This window comes from Lepisma saccharinum, chromosome 3, assembly GCF_977018435.1.
Source record: "Lepisma saccharinum chromosome 3, izLepSacc3.1, whole genome shotgun sequence".
Lineage (NCBI taxonomy): Eukaryota > Metazoa > Arthropoda > Insecta > Zygentoma > Lepismatidae > Lepisma > Lepisma saccharinum.
The window spans coordinates 112,783,278-112,789,277 of record NC_139231.1 but is presented as its reverse complement, the minus strand read 5'-3'; the positions used below and the strand labels follow the sequence as shown (position 1 = coordinate 112,789,277).

Below are 6,000 nucleotides of genomic sequence, written 5' to 3'. Positions count from 1 at the left end.
ATTGGATGAAAACAGTGATGGGACACAGAGTGTCCTGCTCAGGGCAGGACTCGATCCTTGTACTTTTGGTGATGTCGTGAAAATACCACCAACGTACTCGGCGACTGGTAATAATAATAAGTCCAAAAATATAATTTAAAAAAATCAAAATCACAGCCTTCTTTCAGTGTAAGTACAGCAATTGTAATGCACCCAGAATTGGCAAGCCTAAACACAAGCTCAAAATTGTCATATGATCAACGAACTCTTATCATTGGATTGTTTTGCCACGTTGTATGCATGGAATAATACTTTGTGGTTTTATTATCACTCGGTGCAAAGGTTGTGCACTAGATGTACGCCTGGGTCACGTTGGTGGGAGCAAGTATAAGTCAAGGTCCTAAATCTTTCAACACTTGAATATTTTCTGCCACTGATTTTTCATGTCTAACATTATTTTAAAGAAGGAAGTTTGATCAGTGCATTTTTATAGTACATCTTAGAGATAAAATAATTGCGAAGATTCATTTTGATAAGTCAATTTGTTATAGGCTAATAACTACATTCGAAATTAAGACTGATTTGTGTTGATTTCCTAGGTAAGTAAACTTCTTTATTCTTGTTTGTAGTGTGCCAGTTTACTTGTATCTATATCATTAGATCCTAGTATTTGGTTTCAGTTACATTTTGAAAAGTTAATCAATCAATCATGGAAAAAATAAGTAATATGAAGGAACACACATATTCTATTATGTTAAATTACAGAAGTAGAATTTATGTAGGTGAAACTTTCCGTGCTGGAAACACACGAATGCACCTCTACAAATTCCACCTTCCTCATGGTCCACTTAGTAGTGCAAGATAATTACTTCGAAATGTACTATTGTTTTTGTTTCTCTTGAACGCTTTTGGGCAAGAGAACTGTAGCTATCCCCTTTTCTTCCTTTCTGCCATTTTGAATTTTAATTAGGAATGCCGATTATATATAGGCTATATTGGGCCCGTTCCGAAAGTCGCACGAGTTTAACGCGTTAAACGAGTTATGGTAACTGGCCGTTCCATAAGTGCTTCCGTGCGTTTCGTGAGTTTCATTATGCTGTCCCAAAAGTCGCATTCCGTGCGTTTCGTGCAAGAACGAGATTCACCAAACGCACGGGCCAGGATGCTGGTTTGTTCCGTGAAAATCGTCTGCTCCTTGCAGACAAAGCGCGTGCTGATGGATTCAAACTGCACTAGTTCGGAAAATGTATTATAATTTTAACAGATAGCGATATGAAGCAACATGCACAAGATAAGTATGCCTTGACCGTTCTTAGAATGTGATTAAAATGAGTAACAGTGGCCATAATAGAGTTTATTTTTGCCATAAGGACATCCCTTCCGCTGACGCCATGCGGAAACTTTCTCTAAACAAATCGCTGCGCCTGCGCTTTCGCCTAGCGTGTCCCATAAGTCTGTAAAATAACTGGTTTCACCAGATTCACGAGCCCAGTTATTTTCGTTGAATGCGTTCGTTTCGTTAAGACTTTCGGAACGCACCCATTATTTATAAGCTTGACCGTGTAACGTATACAGCTGACCGCTCAGGAGAAGATCCCTGACGGAAGTGAAGTGACGTAGCGGCAGGCGACTCCACTATTAGGCTCGGGGGTGTGCACCCTGAGTGAAAAAACACATGTGTGTGGGCTCGCTGTAACCGGTGCAGCGACGCAAGTCGTTTTCGGTTACCAGAAGTTCTCTTTTACCCGGACAAATCCTGTTTTTCAGGTACTAAAAATGCTCCGAGCGGGTTTTTAGGAAAATTTGGAAATATCCGATTTTTTGGGGTATAGACAACTGCTTAACTTCAAGGTTAGTAACAAAATGTTATTTGTTAATATTGTTTCCGTTTTCAATTTCAAATTTCAGTTGTAAGCTCAAAGAAAATAAACTTTTCTTGCAACAAAAAAAAAATAATTGTTGGACCCTTGCGTCTCTTCTGTTGTCACCGCCGCGCCGCGTGAGGTTTTGATTTGAAAGCATTTGTGACATCTACCTCGGCTCTTGGTGAGCAGTAATTTTCTGACACTAGGTAAGAATATGCAATTCGCCGCGGCTTACTTTGATTTGAGTTTCATGACAAAATTCAGAAATAAACAATATTTTTTAACTGCCGTACTCTTAGTTGTTACATGGCCGTGGAGAAGTGAAGTTCTGTCGATCAGCGATCTGATCCATGCCAAAATGCAAATGTGTTTTTAGTGACGACTTACAAAAACGGTTTCCTGACTTTAGGCCTGGAAGAAAAAACTCCAAGACAGAATGTTAATTTATGTTATTCTTTTAAAGTAAGAGACCAAGCTTCACAACCGTATAATATTAGGAGCATAGTGAATAAATATTAGAATATTCAGACATTTGCCTACAATAAGGCATATTATTAGTTATACGGAAAAGGTGTAAAATTATTTTACAGAGGTGTGTGATCTATAAGCCCACCAAAACACCAGTAAGCACAAAACGTGTCTTCGTCTAAAGTTAACAACATTTTGCAATCTAAAAAATGCCTTCTTTTTTAAATTTTGTCATCTGCTAACCCTAAAGCATGTCTAAAGTCGTTGCCGTATATTCTTTTTAAAATTCTTTGAAATGCAGTCTAAATAATGCACAGGATAAGCAATACAAAAGTATTCTGGCCACTGAAAGAAAAGTAGCAAACTGTTGCTGCGGACACACGCTCTGCGTGATTGACGCAAATCAACTCCCACGCACTTCGAAAAGCCGCAGCGGAAGGCTTTCTGCTACCCCTAAAATCTGCAAATTTACCGGTCCTTCCTTTCACACCCGCTCCCCGTTTCCCCTCGTTTGGGGATCTTCTCGTGAGCGGTGAGCTGTACATAACTCATTGTAAGTCGACTCGTTGGTCGAACGTTTTAAGTTTACGTCGCTTCTCTGCCTTTTTTAGCTAATCGGAGTGATTAGGATGGGAGGAACATTAGATCAATTTGATGGAGGGATAGCTATTAGCTACTAACAAAGAACACTCATTCCCAAGCAGGGATTCGAACACGAGAACTTCGGTGGCGAGATCGAGAGTAGACCATTTAAAGACTACAAAAATACAAACACAATGATTCATTGTATGGTCAGGTTCATTTGTTTCTTTGTAAGTCTACCGCCAGTGCATTAGTATTGAAGCTGTATTTTTATTTCTTTCATGCTGTCGGCCCATTCGTTTACTATCTGAGTGCACTACTGTTAAGAATATCATAAAAATATATACAGATTAAACTCTAAGCAAGCTACAAACCTTGATTCGCACTGTAAATTGTACAAATTACGTAAATTGCATGTTAAGTCTATTTTTTAAAAATCGTGTTCAGACGTCATAAGTAATTAGCTGTATCCAAACCGACTCAAATGTCTCCTCGATGACGTATGGTAACGTTGTCGCCTTGTAATCAAGGGGTCCCCCGATACCCGGTGGAGGCACATAGTGGTTCGGATCCCACTTTAAACTGTAGGCCCAGTCCCGATTAGCCTATCTGTGCATCGTAAAGTGGGGTTAAAACAGCAATTCAATTCAATTCAATTCCAAACCGACTCAACACCCACAACCGAGTTAAATATTAAGTAGCGTGATATTTCTGCGTGGTCTTGGAAGTGTTCAGAAATATCATAGATAACGCTGGTGATGATCAGATCAGCCTTCTTTGGTATAAACTGCCAATATAAGGCAGAATAAGTCAGAAAAACAATATAGCTGAATAATGGCTAATATCTTACGATTAACGTTTAAGGGCGATGTCGAGATGAAAGTTGGGTCCCGGTTCGAATCCCGGCCTGAGCATAGGTGTTCTTTGTGAGTGTCCCCTCATCAATTTCATCATTTATCATCACAGACAAAGATATATTTCATTTGTCTGTGATATCATCACTTATTCTCATCTTCGCGATTAGCCAATGTGGCAGAAATGCGAAGTAAAATAAACCAAATCCATCAATCGAGATGAAAGTCATCATCATACACATACAACCGTAAGGTGACGATAATTTAAAAGTTATTTTTGGATACACTCTAATTGATATTCTAATTTATATAAAATGAGAAAATAAATTACTAATTTTAGCAAAGTCAGCTAGCTCGATTCTAGTTTCGAATTAGCGTTAAATTTGAGTTCTTTACGAAATTTATGCATAGTAGAGTTGAATGCAATGGACAATAATTGTAAATTTATTTTACCTTTGCCTATTAATGTTCATGCTTTCCATTGCACACGAAATAGAAACCAATCACCATAGGTGTTATTTGGAGAGGGCAAGGAAGGTACTCGCTCCCTCCTCCCCCAATATCAGGCCTGTAGCCAGAAATGATCTCCAAGGGAGCTCACGGGTTATCATGGGGGGCTTTGTAAACCAAGTTCATTTTTCAAAAGTTTAACAGTATTAAATGAAGTAAATTATGTGTGTCGGGGGTCATTAAGTTAATTTCAAATATAAAATTTAGAAATATCGTACAAATACTACAGTATTATTCTATATCTTCTAAAATATCTCTTGAAGTGCTAATGACTGCTACTGACACCACCCCTTAATACACACTCCATACTATTTTTGATGATACAGATATTTATATCATACAAGTTTAAATGTACAATATTCACTTCAATCATACACTACCATGTACCCCGGTCGAAGCAATGAAACTCTTCTTCATTCCCAAAACTTTGGATCTGTTGACATTTGACGCAGATGTGGAAGTAATGTGGATGATGAGGTCAAAGTCACAGATTTCTATCATAAAAAAGGCTGCAACAGGGGTATTGAGGTACAGATAAAGAAGGCCCCCTATGAAAGAACTTTCTAAAGTCTAGATAATCTTCTACACACTTGCCGCAGCTTGGACTTCTGCTCATAAACGAGATGAACGAACGAAGTTGTGAACAAAATAATATATACTGTCTACATTTACACTCTTCACCTCAAACAAATTAGAATACAAAATAGTTTTACCTAATGTCAAGGGGGCTGGCGGCAGTGCCAGGGGGCTGGCAGCCGAGCCCCCCTGGCCCCTGCCTGGCTACGGGCCTGCCAAATATACAAGTTAAAAGTGTTTTTGTAAACCTCCTTGACTCGAGTAGCAAAGTAATGAGGAATAATTCTTGTGACCTTGCAAATGCAATAGTTATTTAGCAAAATAGTCCTATCGACGCTCCCCTACCAAAGAAGTTAGGCCTCAAGCAGTGATGTGCCGTAGACTATAAGTTTACGTCTACATGCGTTGTCTACACGTAATCTACGCGTAGATTACATTGGGTTGTAGTTTACATAGACCATCTAAAGTGCATTAAAATTAATTTTCAAGGGTTTCATGAAAGGAAAGTGATATTTCCAACTATATTGGTTCCTAACGAAATAAAAATAATCCTATTTACACCAAAATTTCTCTTCTCTTCCATTATCAACTATGGACGAAAATAAATAGAATGCAAAATAAAAACAGATGGCAGTCGTGAGGCAAAAGTGGGTTTTTTCCCATAAAACAATCGAATATTTCCTGTATTAGGTTTCTTCCTAGGTGAGAAATTGTTCGAATTTGGAAGAAAGAGTATGAAAAATTCTCACACATTGGCAACTGATACGCAGTATAATTTTCTTTTAATTCCATGGCGCCCTTTGCTAAGTTATCACCAGTGACGTGCGTCTACGCGTAAACAACGATAGTCTACATTCTACACGTAGACAATTTTATACACGTAGATTACGTAATCTATGTAAACAACATGGCGAAAGGTGATAACTTAGCAAAGGGCTGTTTCATTTCGTTAGGAACCAATATAGTTGAATATGTCATTTTCCCTTCATGAAACCCTTGAAAATTATTTTTAATGCAATTTAGATTGTCTACGTAGTCTATGTAAACTACAACCCAATGTAATCTACGCGTAGATTACGTGTAGACAACGCATGTAGACGTAAACTTATAGTCTACTGGACATCACTGGTTATCACCTTTCGCCATATTGTTTACATAGATTACGT

The 6,000-nt window shown here is 38.3% G+C and overlaps 1 protein-coding gene across 1 annotated transcript in view; it reads left to right on the top strand.

Annotated features, from left to right (window-relative positions):
- The first annotated feature begins 402 nt into the window (after positions 1–402).
- The window catches only part of LOC145985315 (uncharacterized), a 69,110-nt gene continuing 63,512 nt past the window's right edge, over positions 403–6,000 (top strand). The window contains exon 1 of the mRNA XM_083119180.1: positions 403–578. The gene's annotated coding sequence lies outside the window, so the exon portion shown is untranslated. The remainder of the gene's footprint in view (positions 579–6,000) is intronic.